This window comes from Xyrauchen texanus, chromosome 14, assembly GCF_025860055.1.
Source record: "Xyrauchen texanus isolate HMW12.3.18 chromosome 14, RBS_HiC_50CHRs, whole genome shotgun sequence".
NCBI lineage: Eukaryota > Metazoa > Chordata > Actinopteri > Cypriniformes > Catostomidae > Xyrauchen > Xyrauchen texanus.
Genome location: NC_068289.1, coordinates 6,742,256 through 6,763,132, shown reverse-complemented (window position 1 = coordinate 6,763,132; position 20,877 = coordinate 6,742,256). Strand labels below are relative to the sequence as shown.

The 20,877-nt window shown below is 38.2% G+C and overlaps 1 pseudogene; it reads right to left on the bottom strand.

Annotated features, from left to right (window-relative positions):
* Window positions 1-449: 449 nt before the first annotated feature.
* LOC127655094 (transcription termination factor 2-like) lies at window positions 450-20,659 on the bottom strand (annotated as a pseudogene).
* Between the last annotated feature and the right edge of the window lie 218 nt (window positions 20,660-20,877).

Here is a 20,877-nt window from a genome sequence, read left to right as displayed (position 1 = left end):
TTTTTTGGAGCAGACCTGGAGGGAACCAAGGGCTCTGCTTTCCTCTTTAAAGTGTTGTGCCCATCAGGAGCGCTTTTGCTGCAGGTGCTGAGATATGCAGGTGCCGGTGAGGCAGCAGGTATGGGGCTTTTAGTCAGGCACTGGCTCAAAACAGAGCAAGGGCAAACCGGCTGTGATATATTCCATTTGGGCATAAAGTGTCTCAGAGCCTGTGACTGCTGCTGCAAACTTATTCACAGAGCTGCCAAAGAGGCCGGCTGGAGGCATCCAACAGAGTGGCTTTTTCCTTATCACTCATTTCTGTGAGGGTCAGCCATATATGTCGATCCAGAACTGCCAGGTTGCCCATGGACTTGCCGGTGGCCTGCGCAGTTACTTTCGTGGCATTCAATGCTAAATCTGTAGTGGTGCGGAGCTCTTTGAATGTCTCGGGTTTGAAGCTGTGCTCATCAATTTGCTTGAGGAGCTTGACTTGAAATACCAGGAGCAACGCCATTGACGTAATGACGTATGACGAATGACCTGCAATTCCATCAAGAGTTTTAAGTCAGAATTGAAAACATTTCTGAAGACCACTCAAATCTGTACTCACCGAAGCTGATGTGGTGTTGATAAAATGTGTTTTTTGTATGTATGTGGGGGATGGGGGGTGGGTGAGTTTGTTTTTATTGTACCCTGCCAGGGGACTGCAGATGTAAAATAGCCTACGGCTAACTCTGGTACAATGCATCAAATGGTAACACTGTGCGAGCACACCTAGAAGGGCGCACGCCAGGACAGGGGAAGAATGAGGGATGCAAGTTTGAGGGGCGTGTGACCCGCGTGGACCACCTCAAAGTCATCCTGCTATGAAATAATGGATAATTCTGCTTGACAAGTTGCGTGTGTGCTTGGATAGAAATTTCAATCGCATCTAGGATAAACAGTGCATCGTTTTTTTTCTCTCGCTTTCTTTGTCTTTTCTGACTTTGTTGCGCTTTAATATCATGCAGTAAAACACTGACATAGTGATTGACTTATGTCGTCAAAAAACAGAGACCCTCCAAATCCGAACACAAGTGGCCACTGGAGACGCATTTAAGTGTCCAGGTCTTAACAGCTCAGATCATGCTAAAAACACTATTTTTAGTCCAGTTCAGCTAATGTGCATGCGTAATCTCTATATAACTGACAGGCAATGTCTGTATCTAATGGGTGATTGGCTCTTTTACCTGTAAGGCGGGACTTCCTTATTAGGCATTCCAATTTCTCCTAGTCATTTTAAGACAATGTGGTCCATCTCAGGGTAAGTAGTCTCTGATTAAGTCAGACTTCCACACACCTTAGGAACGTTTTTGTGTTGCAGTTTAATATAGCTAATGTCATTGTGTTCTGGCTTATTTCTGTTGTGTTTTCAGCTTTTATTTGCTTTGCTAATTTGGTTTAAAAACAACAAGTGTATACCAAAGTGCTGTAAATGGGCAAATAAAACAATTAATTAAGGGGAAATAAAAAACAAAGCAACATCAACTCCTAACCGGTGTATTGTAGCATCCCGGTCCTGTCCTACCCTATAGATCTGATCACAGGCCTGGTTCAAAGTGCTAGGTTCCTGTGAAAAAAGGCCCAGTTCAGATTCATGTCCATCAAGTCTCTAAAGGATTCCAATTTGCAATATAAACCAAAATTTTATATTAGTCTTTTGAACAAACAAACAACTTTTTTGTTTGTGTTACTGTTTAATTCGTAAATTCGTATGTCGTTGGTTAAGTTGCCTCTTAACATTCAAACATACAAACAAGTGGTTGGAGTATATTTTATATAACATTAGTATATCAACACTATTCAACACAATCATGCAAAAGACCTACAAATTTGCTCACCAGTGCATGTCGATAAGGAAAATTTGATTTCCTCCAATGAGATTAATGCCCACACCTCCAGCACACAGAGACACCAGCATCATCTGCAATATAAAAACAATGAAATTAACATATTTCTTAGTTTTGGTAAGCAAAGCAGTTGAACACCTAAGCAGTCAATTAGTTACACAACTAATAATAATAATACAAATATGGTCTCTGTGACCTCTATTTTAAAGAACAAGGCATATACTGTACTTGTGGTCCATTAGGGTTAGTTAAACTCCTCCACTAGGTCCATTCTTCATTTAGGATTGACTGTGCCATCAATTACAGCAAACTTCGGTCCAATTTTCTCCAAGTGAACCTAACAATGTGCAACATACTGGTCCACTGAGACACAATCACACTGACAACAAGGGTCCAAAATTAACACTTGCTAAACACCAAATGAGAGTAAAAATTGACTTTGGCAAGTAAATAAAACTGCCAGTGCCCATTAGCTTTATAAAGGAACTGCTACATAATACATGGTTGAAGCTGACTTGTAAGAATGACAGTCTGATCCTCACTCATTTCAAGTGATGCGAGTAATTTAAATAATTAAACTTAGGCTACATGCTAATTCTAATGACTCACAAATGGCAATTATTCATGAGGATCTACAAATGAAATAGGTAGGCGGTTTAAATGATTTGTCTAATATGAAATTGTTGTCAATATACCTTTTCTGATCTTTCTAATTTCTCATCATTCTGTTAGAATGGCTGAACTCTGAATTAAAGCCAAACAAACAAAAACATCACAAAGAGCCATAAATTGTCAGCTATATCCAGATCATTTGTGACATATATGACTACTGCAGATGCATTTGAAATTGCAGAGTACAGTAGAGGATGTGGTCACTTTGGTGCTTTCATGACTCTCCTGGAAGATTCCTGAGCTGAAGCAGCTGCCATTAAGGGAAACGGTGTCTTTCAGGTTAGCGTCTGAAGGTTCAGACAAAGACAGAGCACACAGCTGATCCAGAGTCTGTCAAACACACCATATACACACTTAAGGATCAGTCACATGTAACTTTGCATGGTGAAATTTTGTATGCAAAGAAGCCATGGGGCGATATTAAGTGTGTTGGAAACCTGCAAAAACTACTTGTCAAGCAGCCTGTTTTTTAATGCTGCATATTTAATGCTGAAGTTAAAAAACAAATTCCATATTCCTCACAATACATCAAAAACATTTAAAGAGCATAATGAAACACTAATACAGGTAAATAAATGCCTTAACAGAGTTAAATAGGCCTACATTTATCTTATACATTGATTGCTGAATGTTAAGGGGTCCGTGCAATAAACCAGAATAAATATGTTTGTAGATCAGTCCTGCATAATGTACACAGGTGAAAATTGTTTTCCAATTTATTTGATTCTGTCTCTGTGTGGAAAGACCATTCGTTGGCAGTTTGTCTCACAAATACGTCTCGGATTTGGTGTGAATATGCCTTAAATTGTGTGAGAGAGGGACAGTCTCCTTCTTGAGCAGAGACAGATGACAGCAGTACTGTCTGAGCCACAGCAGGAGTGAGAGGATGTGGATGGTGCTTGGAGGCCTGAGGCTGCTGAGAGGAGGACAGCGAGTCCTGCTGAGATAGACATCCCAAATTCCTGTGCAACTTATACACAAGCACGATTGAGCTGACTATTACTCTCTTGTACTGTATCAAACAAGCCCTGACAAGCAGTGCAGTGCAAAAATCAAGCAGATACAGGTCAAGAGTTTCAGATAATGTGAATTAACATTCAGAATGGAGGAAAAATTTGATCTCCGTGAATTGGACTGTGGCGTGATTGTTGGTGCCATGCGGGCTGGTTATGGTATTTCTGTAACAGCTGATGTTCATGCACAACAGTCTCTAGAATTTACTCAGAATGGTGCCAAAAACAAATAAAACATCCAGTGAGCAGTAGTTCTGTGGATGGAAAAACCTTGTTGATGAGAGACATCATCGGAGAATGACTAGATTGGTTCGAGCTGACAGAAATGCTATAGCTAACTCAGATATCACTGTACATTTGTAGTGAGCAGAATAGCATCTCAGAATGCTCAACGCATCAATCCATAAAGTTCCTACATGTTCGCACTCCTCTGTCGGTTGGGGCCACGGTACAAGCACACACCTCTTCACACGCTTGTCAATCTCTTTCTTCCATTGATGAACCAGAAAAGCAGGACTGATGATCAACGTTCCCTGCCACTAAGGTTGAATCTGAGGACAGTAAATGATTATCACTCTCCAATACATACAACTTTACTTATAGAGAACACAAGAGACAGTAGAGCCATAATCAGGAAACCAACAAACAGACACAGGCAAGCTAAAAAAAAAAAAAGTAGAAGTAGAGAAGAGAAGAGAGAAACATCTCTACAGTAAGATCCCATTGTGAGCCATTATTCAGTGATGGATACCACTTTTAGAGATACATTCCTCCAGTTTTCATAGTAAGGGTCTTTCCCAGGCCCATGTCATCAGCTTAAGGGGAAAAAATACATTAAAACAAAGTTTAAGTCTTTAAATGTCATGGTGAAACAATTGTCTTTAATGTGGAAAGTGTTAAAGAGTTTTTCTGCATTATGACATGATAACATGCAGTTGTTTATTTCAAAGAACATTCTGACAACTATTTCTTCATAACAGAGCTCTTATTATTACCCAGAATTCTCCCACAGGGCTTCTGTGTCTCTCTCCACAGCAGCCAGGTTAGAGCTCTCCTCTAATGAGGCAACAGTTCCACCTAGTGATGTAATCATGCCACAGTCACTTCACCTGCACAGCATTGACACTAATTTAACTGCAAAGCAAATCAACGCAAAGCAAAGATTTTATTGCAATTCAAAACCAAACCAAAACAAGCACATTACAAGTATTCTGATGTCCTCAATTCTGCATTTTCTCTCAACATAATGTTACATAATGCCACGACTACATAGCAGTTTCTGAATCATTTACACTATGTAATTTTGTAAAAGTTGTGTGTCCAAATTGATTGTATGTAAACATCTATGCTGTTAACAATGTTAGTTATTTCGTCCCACATGAATACAGTGTTTAAGACTTTTGAATGGGATGAACAGAATAACACTTTGCTTACTGAGGCCTGGACAGCTTTGCCTTGATTCCTTTGGGATCCTGTGCCTCTGCAGGGCAGGACTCCAGCAAGTCATGCAGATGGTCGATGGCCTCAGTGGTGGCATTGTGGATGGCCAGAAGTCTGTTCTCAGTCATCCTGCCACCATAGAAGGCATGGTTCTAAGGATTCACTGCAGAGACAACCAGCCAAACCTGATCAAGAACATCTTCTCATACATTGAGCACAGAAGAAACCAGCTAGTAGAAGAATGAAATTAAACACAATACCTCCAAACATTTGTGTGAAGCCCTGGCTCAAGCCCAGTGAGCTGCTAGAAGCTTCCTGTGGCATGAAGGTTGGAGCTGTGGGCAAGAGGATGCTGCCTCCAGATCGGCTGAAAGGATTGGAATGTATTGGTGCAGGTTTCTGTTCTGCCTCACTGCCTTTATCCTGAGACTCTATAATTAAATAATAAAGAGGATATTATTTCTATTTTAGCACTCTTTCTCGATGTCTGGCCACTGAATTCATCGAGCCTCTTCTACAAGTAATTGTTTGACCAGTTTAACACAGCTTGTGAAATGCAAGTTTTTATTCTGCACCAGTAACAGGTTATAACATTCACACTGTGTGCGTAATTTGGTACACATAAGCAGGTAGACTTTTGGCACGGAGTCTACCGAACTCAACAGAAAAACCTTTTTATACAGTAAATTTGACTGAATCCAGATGATTTAAGCAGTATTTAGTCTACACTTTGGGGTTTGGTTTCAGTTTGGTGTAGGTCAATTATCATTTGTGAGTAATGACACTCCCTGTCCCAAGTAAATAGATTTTACAATGATCATGTTTGTAATAGTTCTCAATGATCCACTCCTTATAACCATTTTATAATTTATGGATATTTTCTGTATCGACCTGAAACCCCGCATCCACATGCGTGGACATTTTGGATTCGCTACAGGCTATGCATAATTTAATTGAATTTGAACTGACTGATCTCAGTTCAGGAGACTCTATGCTGTCATTTAAGGGTTAAACTTTCGATGCACTTTTCGAGTCATGTGACAAAACAATGGTGGTGCTAATCTCAAATGAGTCTGTCTTTGGGAGAAACAGCAACAAAACTACAGTACATTTGGTTAAAAACTTCATTAAGTTTTTATATTTAAACCTGTTTGAGTCAAAAGAATAGAGTCTCTAGTTTCATCCAATATGCCATTTTAAAAATGTCATCAGCTTATCACAAGCGGCATGCTGTTAAACACAATGGCCACATACATGGACTATAGGCTAATTTTCCTTAAAATATCCTATATTCACTGTGTATTATCACTTTGAAAAGTAATGGAGCATACAAAAGCTAGGTAATGTTGCTTTCAGAGGCAGTATACAGAGTTGGGATGAAAATAAGGTGCATTTCAAACTGTTCTGAGACTAGTGTGGACAGATAGCAAACTGGAAGTTAAGCCATTTCCTAATTGGGGAGCAGGGGAACATCCTATGGCTTTCCTATGCAGCCAAGTTCATTCACTCCTAAAGCTGCGTTCACACTGCCATCGACTTTGTCGCTGCAGGTCGCCAGTGGCTGGCAATTAGGTCGCTAGTGGGCGTTCCCACTACTGGTTGCCTAGTAACGTTTATAAATTACATTCATGGATGCCGGGAGGGAAAAGACTAAATATAAATGGAATCAGTACATAAAATGCTTTATATCAAAGATGAACGAGAAACAAGGCAAAAACTCTTTGCCATAGCGGCTGTTAATCTGTGGCGAAAACGCAAACATGTCTGGGGTCCACAAAACCATTCAATCTCGGAGTCAGCACGGTGAGTACCACAGGTGCTGGTGCAGGAGCTGTGGCTGAATTAAGTCTGGTTCCAGCAGTACTTCAGGCTTGACAGGATCCAGTTTGATGAGCTGCTGCAGAAGGTGGGTCCCCTGATCTTTCCATTACTGTAGGAGCTGAGAGAGAGAGATGGATCACGTGAGCTCTACCGTCTTCTCTCCTATTGGCTGTCGCTCCCGTTAATCGTCTCTTCATTTGAATAAATTTAAACTTGTCTCAACTTTGTTGTGTCGTTGGACACGCCCACATCTGGTCGCCAAACGGTCGTGACAGCTTGTGCCGCTGGAAGTCGCTATGCTCTCATTGAAAATTAATGGGATTGTGTCGCTGTCGCTGTCTCGCGCGATGTTGCTGGCAGTGTGAACGCAGCTTAACACATGGTCAGAAGCTCAGATTCAGGCTGCAGATGATGTTTGGACCACTCAACATGTTTGGCAGACATGTTAATCAGTACATAGTTTCAGAATTAAAAATGCAACTTTTTATTTTAACATGGTTGGCAGTGATTGGATGATGCTGACCATTACTTTGAATTAGAATTTCTGATGTACTGGTTATTTGTGTTTTTGAGATGCTACAGATAACACTCCTGAAAACATTTGATAAAAAAAAAAAGAAAGAATCAAAAAGGGATTGGAAAATGCACACAGCAGTCATGCTTGTGTCTCAGGAGGTTAAAGAGCCCTTCTGTGATGCAGCAGAAACGTTGTGTAAAAGCTCAATGCGTTATACAGACCTTATACTAAAAATCAAGAGAGTCTAACCAGTCAGAGAAGCTGTGGTCTGTGGACTTCAGAGCCTCTTCCAGCTCCTTCAGCTGACTCTTCAAATGCTCTCCTTTATCTGGAAGAGCAGACACATTTACCACTAAAAGTGTCACCTAGGAAAGATGGAACGCATAGAGAAAAAAAGTGAGTGTTGATCATAACCAGTAGAGTCCAATTTGTAATTCTTTCTCAGCTTTATCGTAACAATCATAACCTATTTATCATAACAAACTAGAAAGCAATTATTGAAAGGTTAACCTTCTGCTTTAGCTGGGTTGTGAGACCTCTGTGGAGAGCCCTGGGATTCTCAGACTAACCCTTGACTTTAGAAGCAGGCTGGAAACAAGGGTAAGCATGAGCATTTTCTGTACAGGTGCAACTGGAACTGGAACACTCTTCTGGGAGCCAAGCTACTGATACCAGCTGAGCATCATCATCTTCATCCCTCCACTCACCTAATGGGGAGCTCACTGTCCCCTTCTGGTCCTTCTCCTGACTCTGATTTGGTGTCTTCTGAAAATTAAGTGCTGTGGGATTTTCAGAAACTGTCACTTCCTGTGGATCTTGAGGTAGCTTGGCTCTTGCTTTGGAAGTTTTAAGTTTTATCTGCATCTGATTTTGAATTAGAAATACTTTGCTTGTTATAGAGGACATTGTCCTTTGTCTCATTATCCACTGTAGCTTTATTATCAAGCCCAGAGGTGCTCTTTGAAGGGCTTTGTGCCACCTGGAACTGTAGACTTCTGCTCTTTGATGCTATGGAATTCACTCCGTCTTTGAGCCTGATCACTCCTACTTACCTTCTCAATGATTGGGCTCTCAGTGCACACCCTGGCTTTTGCTGTACTCTCATTACATTTGGTGCCTTTTCTCTCATCTTCAGACACTCTCTTCTTTTACTTCATCCCAGCAGGGAGCTTCTTATTCCTCCAGGACTCTGAAACTGCAGAATCTCCTTCCGCTCGGTCCAAACCACCTTGGTCCACCAGCCCTTTCTTGTTGTCCCTTTTTATTTGTGCTGTCTTGCAATGTCCTACTTCCTTTTTAGCTTTGCCATGATCTTCACAGTTTACAGGTTTATTTTCCTCTTTGATCTTTCCTCTATCCATTTCACCACTTGGACCCCTCCTGGACTCTGAAGATTTGCCTTGTTTGACTTTGAAAATGTTCTTGACCTGAGAGAGGCAGGAGGGATGAAGATTTTTGTCTGGTATTTCAGCCCTTCTCTCAGGGTCTTTCTGCAAGAAGATGGCAGAACAAATGACTACAACAACAACAACAACAAAAATATGTTTTATTTATTTTCTTATTAAGTGAATGATGGTGTATTTGTGTTTTGTTACTGTATGGTCTTATGTTATCTGATGCCTCTGTTTTTATAACAAATATGTCATATATCTTCTAACTGTGCTTGATGGTGTGTTGCCATTTTTGACAGATCAACCTTGAATAAGGTCTTTGACCATTTTTTTCACCATTGAACTAACTGTCCTACACAATTATGACAATACATGTGTTAGATGGGTGTTTATTTACTTGAGACATCAGACAATAAAGTATTATTATAATGAATAACGTGATATAATGTTAATAAAAACAAAGGTTAAGGGCTGGTTTAGGTAGGGTGACCAAACGTCCTGTTTTACCAGGACATGTCCTATTTTCATGTCCTGTCCTGGCCGTCTTTTTTGTCTTTGATAGATAGTATTTTGTAATAACAATTTTCTATCCATACAGAGGCATAGCCTACTTTAAATGTATTGAAATTAACAAGGCATCTTTGAGTAAAATTCGAGTATCATTTGAGTATCTCATTGCCGGGCCGAGTGTCCTGGTTTTTGGTAATCAAAATATGGTCACCCTAGTTTAGGGTTAACTCCAGCCTGGTCTCCTATGCAAACAAATTGGCCCAGTTGCTAGGGAGGGTAGAGTCACATGGGATAACCTCCTCGTGGTCACGATTAGTGTTTCTCGCTCTCAATGGGGCACGTGGTAAATTGTGTGTGGTTCACGGAGAGTAACATGAGCCTCCACATGCAGAGTCTCCACAGTGTCATGTACGAAGAGTCACGTGATAAAATGTGCAGATTGATGGTCTAAGCGGCAACCGGGACTTGTCCTCCACTACCCGGATTGAGGTGAGTAACCGTGCCACCATGAGGGCCTACTAAGTAGTGGTAATTAGGCATTCGAAATTGGGAGAAAAGGGAGATAAAAATAAATCAAATGAGCAGTACCAAATGTCAAGCATATATTTAATGAAAACTGTTAACATAAGAACTTTAAAATCCACAGTAGACTGCTGTATATGTAGTTGTAGACTGTAAACCAGTGCATGAAGTTCAACCAAGGAGTCTTCATGCTGAAGGCAGCAAGATGCCGGAATTCTAAGGAAGATACATTAACTTGCTGGGCAACTAACTGGCACATACACATGTAGGCCTAACTCACAGAACTTACACCACTTTTCCCTCATATAAATGTGTATATATTAACGTGTCTTTTATGTATGTGTATATTCTGCAGGCAGTACAAAGTTGCAGGGCGATGCATCACACGCAGTGCAAACATAGAAACTTTTGCCCTTCCTTCACAGCAGTTTTCAACAAGCATGTACTGCCTGAATAGCACAAGTTTGAGACCTTTCATTTAGTCAACAACGCATTCAGTAATCAGCTACTGTATTAAACTAGAGGGACTTTGCTGCCACAAGAACAAGGAACTCTCCATTGTATTATGGCAGCTTAGGCAGCTTCTATTAACTAATTTGGGTTTCGAACGAAACCCGTCGGTGTCGCAGTTTTGATGTCGTAGTCTACATTGTAACCGATTTAAAAAAATACGTTTGAAACGACTGCTGTTGTTAATACATTGCTGGTTGAACTTGGTTAGAATTATACATTCAGCAGTGCGAATTACAATGATACGTTTACTTTGAGAGACATGATTATGTTTTATGAACACAAAGGAGACTAGGACATTTACTGTTAACCTTTTTTCGTGAATCGAAGATTTTACCATTAAAAAACGTGTGCTATAAGAGCAGAGATTGCAGTTATTGTTACTATTAAAACCGTAGCACCACTGTCAAAACAAAATGACTGAAAATATATTATTTTTCTCTTTGAAGGTCATAATATATTATTTTGGAATGTTTGTACTGTAACAACAGTGGTAGTATGATACCTATTAAGCATTTAAAAAAATAATAATTCTAAAACTTCAATTCCTCAGCTATTCCAGCAGGTGGAGACATGTGCACATGTAGGGAAGCATCTAGCTCATTGGTTCTCTGCCTTTCTTTGACGATGTCGTTTTTGTAAACAAACAGTAGGCCTACTTTAAACCATCTGTTCTGAAACTGGGGGCGTCCAGTTGGCGCCATGGGGGCCACAGAACAATGATAGAACATTACTTTAAAATATATATATATATATATAATAGGCTACATGGATGGGGCTCTACATTAACATTTTTATTTTGGAGTGCTAGTGCCACTATGTGATTTGTTTTAGGGGCAAATTAAAAAAAAATATTTGCAGAGTTCAGTTTTTAAAGACTTTTCGTGATACAATATATGCACAAGCAGGAATTAAATATTATTTAAGAATTCAGACACAAAAGATATAGGCTAGGTTACCTGACAAATATAAGATAAACCTGACAAATGACATTTGTGAAACATTTTTTAAGTAATTTCTTTTTCAGTTAACGAGTAGTGACTGTGATCAATTTTATTGAAATATATTGATAACACTTTACACTTTCATTAGTCATTAACAAACGTTGCAGAATTCTTAGCAGATTAGTCATGAACGTTACTTTAAATGTATTTTAAGTTTGAACTAATACTCTGTTCAGCAAAGTGCCTATAGGAAGGTTAAAAAGCCTAATGCTTGTTAATGTTTTTCATGAAAGTTAAAAACGTTAGCAATATGTTTTCTATGATGCGCATTGTGCACATAAACTATTTTATTATATAAACGCACTTCACGACGTCTTTTTACCGTTTAGCCGCGTCTTTATAGTGATGTTAAACTGATGTTCCATGTTGTGTTACTCATTTTTAAATGATATGTTTTGTGATTTAATTATAATTAAGTTTAAGATTATATATCATCATGAGTTTCCTTGGTTGGGAAGGTGACACTCAGCTTTATCTTCCGATAAAATCAAATGATATCTCTGCTTTACAGTCTTTGTTAGATTGTCTTGAGGACATTAAAAGTTAGCAGCCAATTTTCATCAGTTAAACAAATCTAAGACAGAAGTCCTAGTTTTTGGCCCTACCGATTCCATTACAATGGTAACCAGCAATTTGGGACCTTTATCCTCAAAGTTACACCCACAAGCTAGAAATCTAGGGGTAATTTTTGATTAAGCACTAAAAATTTACAGACAAGTAAACTTTGTGGTCAAAAGCATCTTTTTTCATCTTAGAACTAATGATAAATAAAAAAAAATACTTTTAATGATTTGGAGATTGTAGTACATGCTTTTATTTCATCCAGACTTGATTACTGCAAGACACTTTACTTTACTTTAAACAACTCTGGATTGTAGATTGTAGTACATACAGTGGATACTGGTCTGCTTGTAAATCAACATAAATTGAACGATTCGATCACAGCTACATGCTAAGAAAGAGTTATTTTTGTGTGGCCACGAAAAATATCCTTTCTGAGAATTGATAGACAATCAATACTGAGTGTTCGCTGGATGAACAGATAAATTGATTGTAATATTAATTCAGCTACCTCAAGTTGATTCTATTAACCAATCCAAATGTTCATAATTAATTATAACAAGTTTTGATGAGTTATTCATATTTCCATTTAAAGATATCTTGACTGTGGTATATTTTGATAAATAATCTCATCCCTATTTCTAAAAGATTTCACTTCAAAGCTATACCTATATGTGTGATATTATTGTCAATAAGCCATGAGAATAATATTACTCCAATAAGAGAGTTAATCATATAGTTCTCTTATTAAAGCTAATTCCTACAGTAGAAATTGTGAGCTGACACAACGAGAAGTTGTATTACGATTTTAATGGTGGAGAATTTATTCAGACAAATAATCTAGTTATTTGCCATTTATCTAAATTATAACGGTTGTCATACGCAACTGATTCCATTATAAATTTCCTTACATAGTAATGTAGAAATAAGACTTTTAAATTGTAATTCCTAGGTCACACATACTGTTTCCCTTACAAATAATGGTAATGTACATGACACTTTAACCCATGCAGTAAACATTTATCATACCAAATTCGAACATATATTGGTGTGAGAATTTGGGCACTTTAAATGATTACTGTTTATTTGTGCATTGTGGAACGCGCTGACATTCATATGCATCGAAGAAACTGTTTTCATTAGTATTGACCCAGATCACAAATCACTGGTGTTGGTCGCTATGGCGATGAAAGTTCACAGGAAATCCTAAAGAGACCCTTCCGGGGCAATTTACCGAACATGCGCAACCTGCCGATGACATATTGTCAACAGAGTACAGCTAAGCTAATAGCATAGAACAGCACCATTAACCTAACAAGTTAGCAAACTTTCATTGAAACTCCTAAATGCACATTAAAATGAGTTTTATGTTGATTTTGGTTAATGGATAAAACAAAACATGATGAATAACTTATATCAAAGAATCATCTACACTTACTACTGCAAGCGCTAATAAGACCAGGCAAAAATACTCACAGGGACCACAAACACACATTGAACTCCTCTCTCTCTCTCTCTCTCTCTCTCTCTCTCTCTCTCTCTCTCTCTCTCTCTCTCTCTTTTTGTTACCAAAATGTGATGACACAGTGATGAAATTGTTGTATTGAGGCAGACAGTCTGTTTGTGCCTTGCTTTGGGAGTCAGATGTTCTCTAAAGGAACAGGCAAATGACAAAACTATAAAAACAAAGTTTAGCTCACAGCTACTCTATACTGAGGGACCGTGGATACTCCCACAACAACTGACTCCCTGAATCCAAAAAAGTTTGAGTTTGTAAGCATTTGACTTCACACTTAGCTAAATCTTTGTTAGCTAATGAATTACTGATTATGTTGGATTCCAGCTACAGAAGTCCCGCTGCCCATAATGCTACAGGAGCTTAATGAGAGTGAAATTAATTCAAGCATAGCTGCTATTTCTAACTGTGACAGTAAGAACCCCCTACTGCCATATCACCTTATACATCACCCAGGGCCTCTCAGTGTGAGGTAACACATTTATTAAGAATGTGATTTGTGTGTGAGCTGAGATAGAACTTTCAGTGAGGGCTAATCCTGTTAGGTAGAGTGGCAAATACTTTTTTACGCTGAGCTCCTGTCATTACGTCCCTGAGGTAAGTAAAGCCCCCGAAGAAACAGAGCTCGACTGAAGTGTTGTCTTTGACTCTGGGGACCGTGTGACAGGACAAAAAAGGAGCGTATGAATCAGAATATTAAAGCATTACATTTTCTTATATAAAAATATTTGTTCTATGTGGGATGTGTTCGAAACTTGTAAAATGCCTTTGCAGGGAGCATACACAGGTAGGAAGGAATTGAGGCACTGAATTCAGTGTTTGCGAAACATCTTGCCAACTTAGATACCTTCATCTGGTCACTTTCTGAAGGCTGCATAGATGTATCCTTCCCTGTGGTGTCTGATGGATTGGTCGAAAGAATTAAATTATTTGAATGATATGTCTTTTTTCCCCTCCAATTTATGGTTCTATTTCTACTAAGAAATAAGCAATGTATAGTCATTAAATATTTGCTTGGTTATGTTTAATCAATGTTTAAATTAGACATGACATTATGGTGCCTTGGAAGCCTGTCTGAAACCAAGTACCTCCACACAGAATTGATTGGGCAGTAAGGCAGCACAGCAGCCTCCTGCAGTTTTGGACATAGTCACTGTGAATTATTTGCATACTATCACATCAGATCTGTTTGATTTTTAAAACAGACTTTTCCATGTTGACCCACTTTTCCTAATTTCCATATCTTAGACACCTTCCAGTTTTTGTGTTTTCACTGTTTTTGTACCATTTTTTTTTTTAAACATTCTGGGCTGCATTTCCCAAAAGGATCGCAAGCTTAAGTTGATCTTAGAGACCATTGGCGCCAATGGTTTCTGTGATCTACTTAGGCTTTCAATGCTTTTGGGAAATGCAGCCCTGGTTATTACATAATATTTTATGAGTTTTACATAACTTCTGCCATTACAAAATCTATTCAAGTGGTTTGTAGATAATTGTGTTTATTTTATTACTGAAAATCTTCCATTAAAGGAATATTCTGTGTTCAATACATATTATACGTGTGGCATAGTGTTGATTACCACAAAATGTTTTTTTCTTTAAAAAGCAAAAATCAAGGTTACAAGACATTTACAATGTAAGTGAATGGGGCCAATTTCTGGAGGGTTTAAATCTTAAATTCACCCTTTCATTCCTCTGTTAAAACATGTGTATTATTTGAGCTGAAAAATAGTTTAAATTATATTTTTTACAGTCATTTTAGAGTTTGTTGACATTACACTGTCATAGCAACAAAGTTGTAAATTTGGATATAACTTTACAAAGAAAAGATTGGTAACCGATTTTATCACACTAAAATCATGTTAACACGCAAATTGTTTACGTCTTGTGGCTATACTTTTGAGTTTGTATTTTAACGTTTGTGGATTGGCCCCATTCACTTCCAATGTCAGTGCCTCACTGGAAACCTCAAAAATGTATTTGTGGTTATCAATATTATGCCACAAATGCTGTTGATTGAGCCTAACTTGTATTGAACCCGGAATATTCCTTTAAGACAAACTTATAGAATGTTCCACCCTCAAAATTGATGACATCATTGTAAAATTTGCATTCTGAATTCCAATTGTTTTATTTGTTCTTTTGTTTTTTATTATCAGTCTATTTATCTGTTTGCATAATAAATTAGGCTGGGTTAATGCAAATTTGGTTAAAAATACAATTAGTGTCGTTTGCTAAGGCAAACGTTACTATTACTATTGTTAATACTCGGGTTTGAGATTTGAAGCCCTAACATAAAGTCTAAAAGTTCAGTGTGTAACTTACGCACCACTCACATTTTGTCTAGAAAATGTAAAAATCTAGTCATTCTTGCTATTATATCCCATTTGAAGTTGAAAGAAAAGAAACGAAAAAAACATATAGCTTACCTTTAATGTGTGAAAGGGCATTGTGAGTGTACTTACTAAAGGTCTTTCTCAATTGCTGGCAGAAATTTTAGCCTTCAAGAAACATTTTATTAGATTTTATTTCTGATATGATACAAAAAACTAAAAGGTCATCTTCCTGAGTGTATGGGCAAGATTTTCTTTTGATATTTTTAGTTTTTATTAAAATAGCCTTTCTTCTTGCACTTATGTTCAACAACTCATTGTTAAAAGGATAGTTCAACCGAAGAGCAGAATGCGCATGAAGACTATCTCAGCTCTTTTGGTCCATACTATGCAAGTTAATGTGTTCCAAAATGTATAAGCTCCAAAAATCACATAAAGGCAGCATAAAAGTAATCCATAAGACAGTGGTTAAATCAATATCTTCAGAAGCGATATGACAGGTGTGGGTGAGAAACAGATCAATATTTAAGTCATCTTTTACTATAAATTCTCCTTCCTGCTCAGTCAATCTCAACTTTAACTTTCACATTCTTCTTGTGTTTTTGGTGATTCTCACTCTTCATGCATACGCCCCCTACTGGGAAGGGATAATAATTTCTTGCAAACATTGACTTAAATATTGATCTGATTCTCACCTACACCTATCATATAACTTCTGAAGACATGGATTCAACCACTGGAGTCATATGGATTATGTTTGTGCTGTCTTTATGTGCTTTTTGTTGCTTCAACATTTTGGCACCCATTCACTTGCATTGTGATGACCTACAGAGCTGAGATATTCTTCTAAAAATCATAATTTATGTTCTGCAAAAGAAAGAAAGTCATACACATCTGAGATGGCCAGAGGATGAGTACATTATTAGATACAAATATTTTTTATTTGTAGCTGAAATATTCCTTAACTAAACAAAAGCTACCAAATCAAACAATTAAGTGATTTCAAGTGGTATTAACTGCCACCAGTGATGATATTGATAATGATAGTATATTATAGGATGCTATATATACTATATTGTATAGGTCTGACTGGTAGATCTCATTGGTAGATTGTCCACAAAAAGCATAATATTATCACTGAGAGGATAGGGATGAGGAAAGAGGGGTGTAAGATGAAATATAAGAGAGTATATTGATTGTGTTTCTTTTAATCTGTTGGATCGGTGTTAGGTTAAACAATGCTACTTACGCTTGCTGAGAAAAGAAGTAAATACCAAACTCCAAAAATAAACATTTCAAGTGTAACATTTCATCAATGTAAAATTTTAGTCTTCCATCTGTTGAACACAGCAGCAGAAACAGCATAATTGAAAACCTCAGTTTCATATTTTTTTATTTTGTTTTTATTGACAGAAACACTCAGTTAGAATGTGCTCTTAAAAAAGCATGAAATAAAGTATTTGATTGTGTATTCAGATAATTGAGGCAGAAACTGTACAGTCTCTTCATAATTTGCCTCAGTAAAGCAAACAATAATAGTGATGTATTGTTGGTATTACTTTCAGTCTTCTACAACTAACTGTGTAAATACAGATGCCATGTATTATTATAATATTTAATCTTTGTTTCTATGGAAGTGTTGACTTAAGAAATATTTATTATAATATTTTGGAATTAATTTACAATCTGAACAATAGTGCACAGTAGTTTTACTGTAACTACATTTTGTATTTTGTATTCATTCTGAATTACTCAGCACCATAAGTAAAGGGAGCTCAGCTTATTAGCTTGATGTTGTGACAACATTTATGTTGAAATATTACATTAATTTGTGCCAGCAGGGCAAATTTGAACAAAACCAACATTACAGAAGAGCTGATAACTGTGTTGTATGGGTGAACAGTGTTCAACATGCAGAAGTATAAATAGATGGGCTAGTAGGCCTCTTTGCACTCTGAAATGCTAAAACCAGGGAATTCATATGTCTTTGTATGTGTGTTAGAGAGAGAGCATGTGGGGTGAGATCATTGATAAAACTTAGCAGGCTGTAACACAAGCTTCAAAGCTTTACTTTACAGGTATTAGAGAAAATGATATTCCTTTGATGAAATGGCATGCATAGAAGGGGTGAAGCAGGGGCCTCTTTCGTTCACAAATCTAAAGCTCTTCTAGTCATGCAGAAAAAGAGGGAGACATTTGAATAATACAAATAAAATAATTAACTAAAACAAAATGTAAATCTTTTAATAATCTCACAATAAATACAATAATGCGTCAGTGTGAGATTTCCTTGTAAATTGCAGAAGCGTAAAAGAAAATTAGGCATAGGTGGAGGTACCTTTAACTGTCAGCGCTACAGCAGATCGGGGCGAATTCCAATTGAAAGTGATCATCCCTATGCTCTACTCACTCCGAAGGGCAGAGCCAATGAAGGAGCTACTCTGAAAGAAACATGGCATTACTGTTTGACTATCCCATCTGCTAACAGTCTTGTGGAAGGGCTCTTTGAAAAAGTATTCATTTTCCCATTCAAGATTCCCATTTGGATCAACCCTTTGAGTGGCGTCCCCTTCCCTCAGTGCCCTTCAAGGGTAAATAGGTATTGCTGCAGACCGAGATCATGAAAATGGATTGGAAACTTTAAAAGAGGATGATAAATCTCCAGAAGGGGGTTGGGCCAACTCAAAAGGGGGCAGCACTTCCTCACACGGTTAGGTTAAGGGTTGGGTTAAGGACTCTGAATGTCTTTGTTGGCAGTCTGAAGCTCCTGTCCTTTTTTTGGAGCTCGGCCTGCAGGTATATCTTTCTCTTCAAGGGTGCAAAAATTGTAAAAAAAAAATAGGTGTTGCCTCAGAAATGGTCAGATAAAATGTTCACTCTATGTACAGTACTATAATGTAAGTTCATCCAAAAAAATACAACTCGATTACTACCTCATTTCGTGTCTCTTTTAATCTTTCGTAGAATACTGTCATAAATTGATTTTGTTTTTTTATTCCTCCACCCCTGCCCCTGCTGAGGTCTGTGCACGCCACTGCTTTGATGTGTCTTCAACGTGGGTAGTTTGGGCCAATCCGTATAACTTCTGAAAATATTGTATTTTTGCAAACTCTAACCTTCCCATTTTAGCTAAAATGGTGTTTAGCTGGGTTAACTAGTCACCCAATCTGGCTAAGCTTATGTTCAGCTGGTTTATCTGGTCTCCCATCTTTGCTATCCCTCCCTATGTCGTGAATCACTATATCTTGAAAATGATTTCGGGCACTGGTAAGGGTGTTCATCCACTGAACATTGGGACACATTGGGACACTTATGACTCAATTACCTGTGACATGATAACTAGTTTATGCATTAAAACACAGCTGGTATTAATCAACAACATCGCTGTTAAAATGACACTGTTTTGCATTTTCATTGTAGATATTCGAACATACAGTGTTATTATGAAAGATAAATGACATAAATAAAGAAATAAAAATAGAAAGGAGTGTATTTTTAATCTTCTTCTAACAACTGCCTTTCATGGTCATTATGGATGAAAGACATTACAAACAACATCTAATTTTAAGAGAAAATAAGGCTTTGACTTCATGGTTTGTGTGCTTGTCTTCTAACAACTTGAAGGACTTCAGAAGAACTGACAATGTTTCCATTAAGGGAACATATTGAGCAATGATGCTACCTGGTTTTACTGTGCATTCTGGGATTTTTTTAGGGAGCGAACATTGCAGACTCCCTGATCGGTGCCCCTTAGGGGTGTATTTCTACCCAAAAATTGTTTTACTATTGCCCAGTCCCTGGACGTCCATCCAGTTAAATGGGCAACATCAGGGTGAACAATAACTGGGTGGACATTCAGTAGATAAATGAGCCACTATATGGTGCCCATATAATAGGATGGACATGTTATGCTTGACCACATATGACTAACACCGCAAAATAAACGAAAAAAAAACTATAAAAAATAAAAAACAATAGAGATATAAACTTAAAAGTACTTTTAGTAATTTTGCAGAATGGCTGATCTACACCTCCAGTGTGTGAAGTAATTTCCTAACATATATCTTCAATGAAAGGTCATAGTATCATGACATATAAAGGGTAAGCCTTAAATCAAAGGACATACAAAAAAACCTCCACTATGTGAATGTGTTAAAATGACACATTTACCACAAATGAATGCATGTTCATGACAGAACGTAACACTAAACTCTTAACTATATGTGGGGAAAAAAATTGAAATCCAATGATTTAGCATTTTATTTTTGACAAAGAAGTTGTACGTGTATTTCCCTTTCTGTCACTCACTTGACATTGTGCTGATGTAGTCACACTAGGGGTCGAACTTGGGAGCCCCAATCACCTCTGATATTTGAGAAAAGAGGAATTTGCATACCTCTGGAAAGCCACTCCAGCCGCTCCCTGCATTGGTCCTTCTGCTTACATGCTCATGGCCACGGTGGCTAGCGCTGGGGGTGATTTGGGGGCTTCAATGGGAGCATTTCCGCCCTGGTGAACGGCGCCTCTCTAACAGACATCTGTAGAGCAGCAGGCTGGATGACAATCAATATCTTTGCGAGATTTTACAATCTCTGGGTTGAGCCAGTTTCGTCCCATGTTTTAGCAGGTACGAACAGGTAAATATGTGGGCAGCTGGATGGGTGTACCGCTTGCACTCAGCGCCTTTCCCCTCCCTGAGGGGCTAATGTGCGCTTTTTCGTCCATATGAATAGGTGCTTCATATTTAGTGGTTCCCTGTCAGTAATCCCATATGAGGTGTTTTCCACAGTAGTTTCCCTGATGGTAAACCTGTGTCTTCCCCTGGGCCGAGCGCTGCTCTGCCACCAGTTGCTGCACATGTAGAGTTCCTCCCTTCCTAGGGACTCCATTCCATGTGTGGTACTTCCTGGTTGGTAGGTCCATGTGATGTGCTCTCCACATTGGGCAGGATGTGGTCTCTGCGGTATCCTTTCTCCATGGGGGAAAAGAACACCTTCCCTGGTTTGAAAATATCTTGGTCCCAGCAAAGTGAATTTTCACAAGAGGAAAAAAGAGAAAGGTCAAAACAGCTGATGCAACCTATTCCCATTTTAAGTACGTCTAATGACCCATATTTACAGGGGTTCCGGTGCGAGATGCTGCTTTACATTGAAAACAGCTTGGACGGATGCAAAAATGTGTCCAGTGTGAATGTCC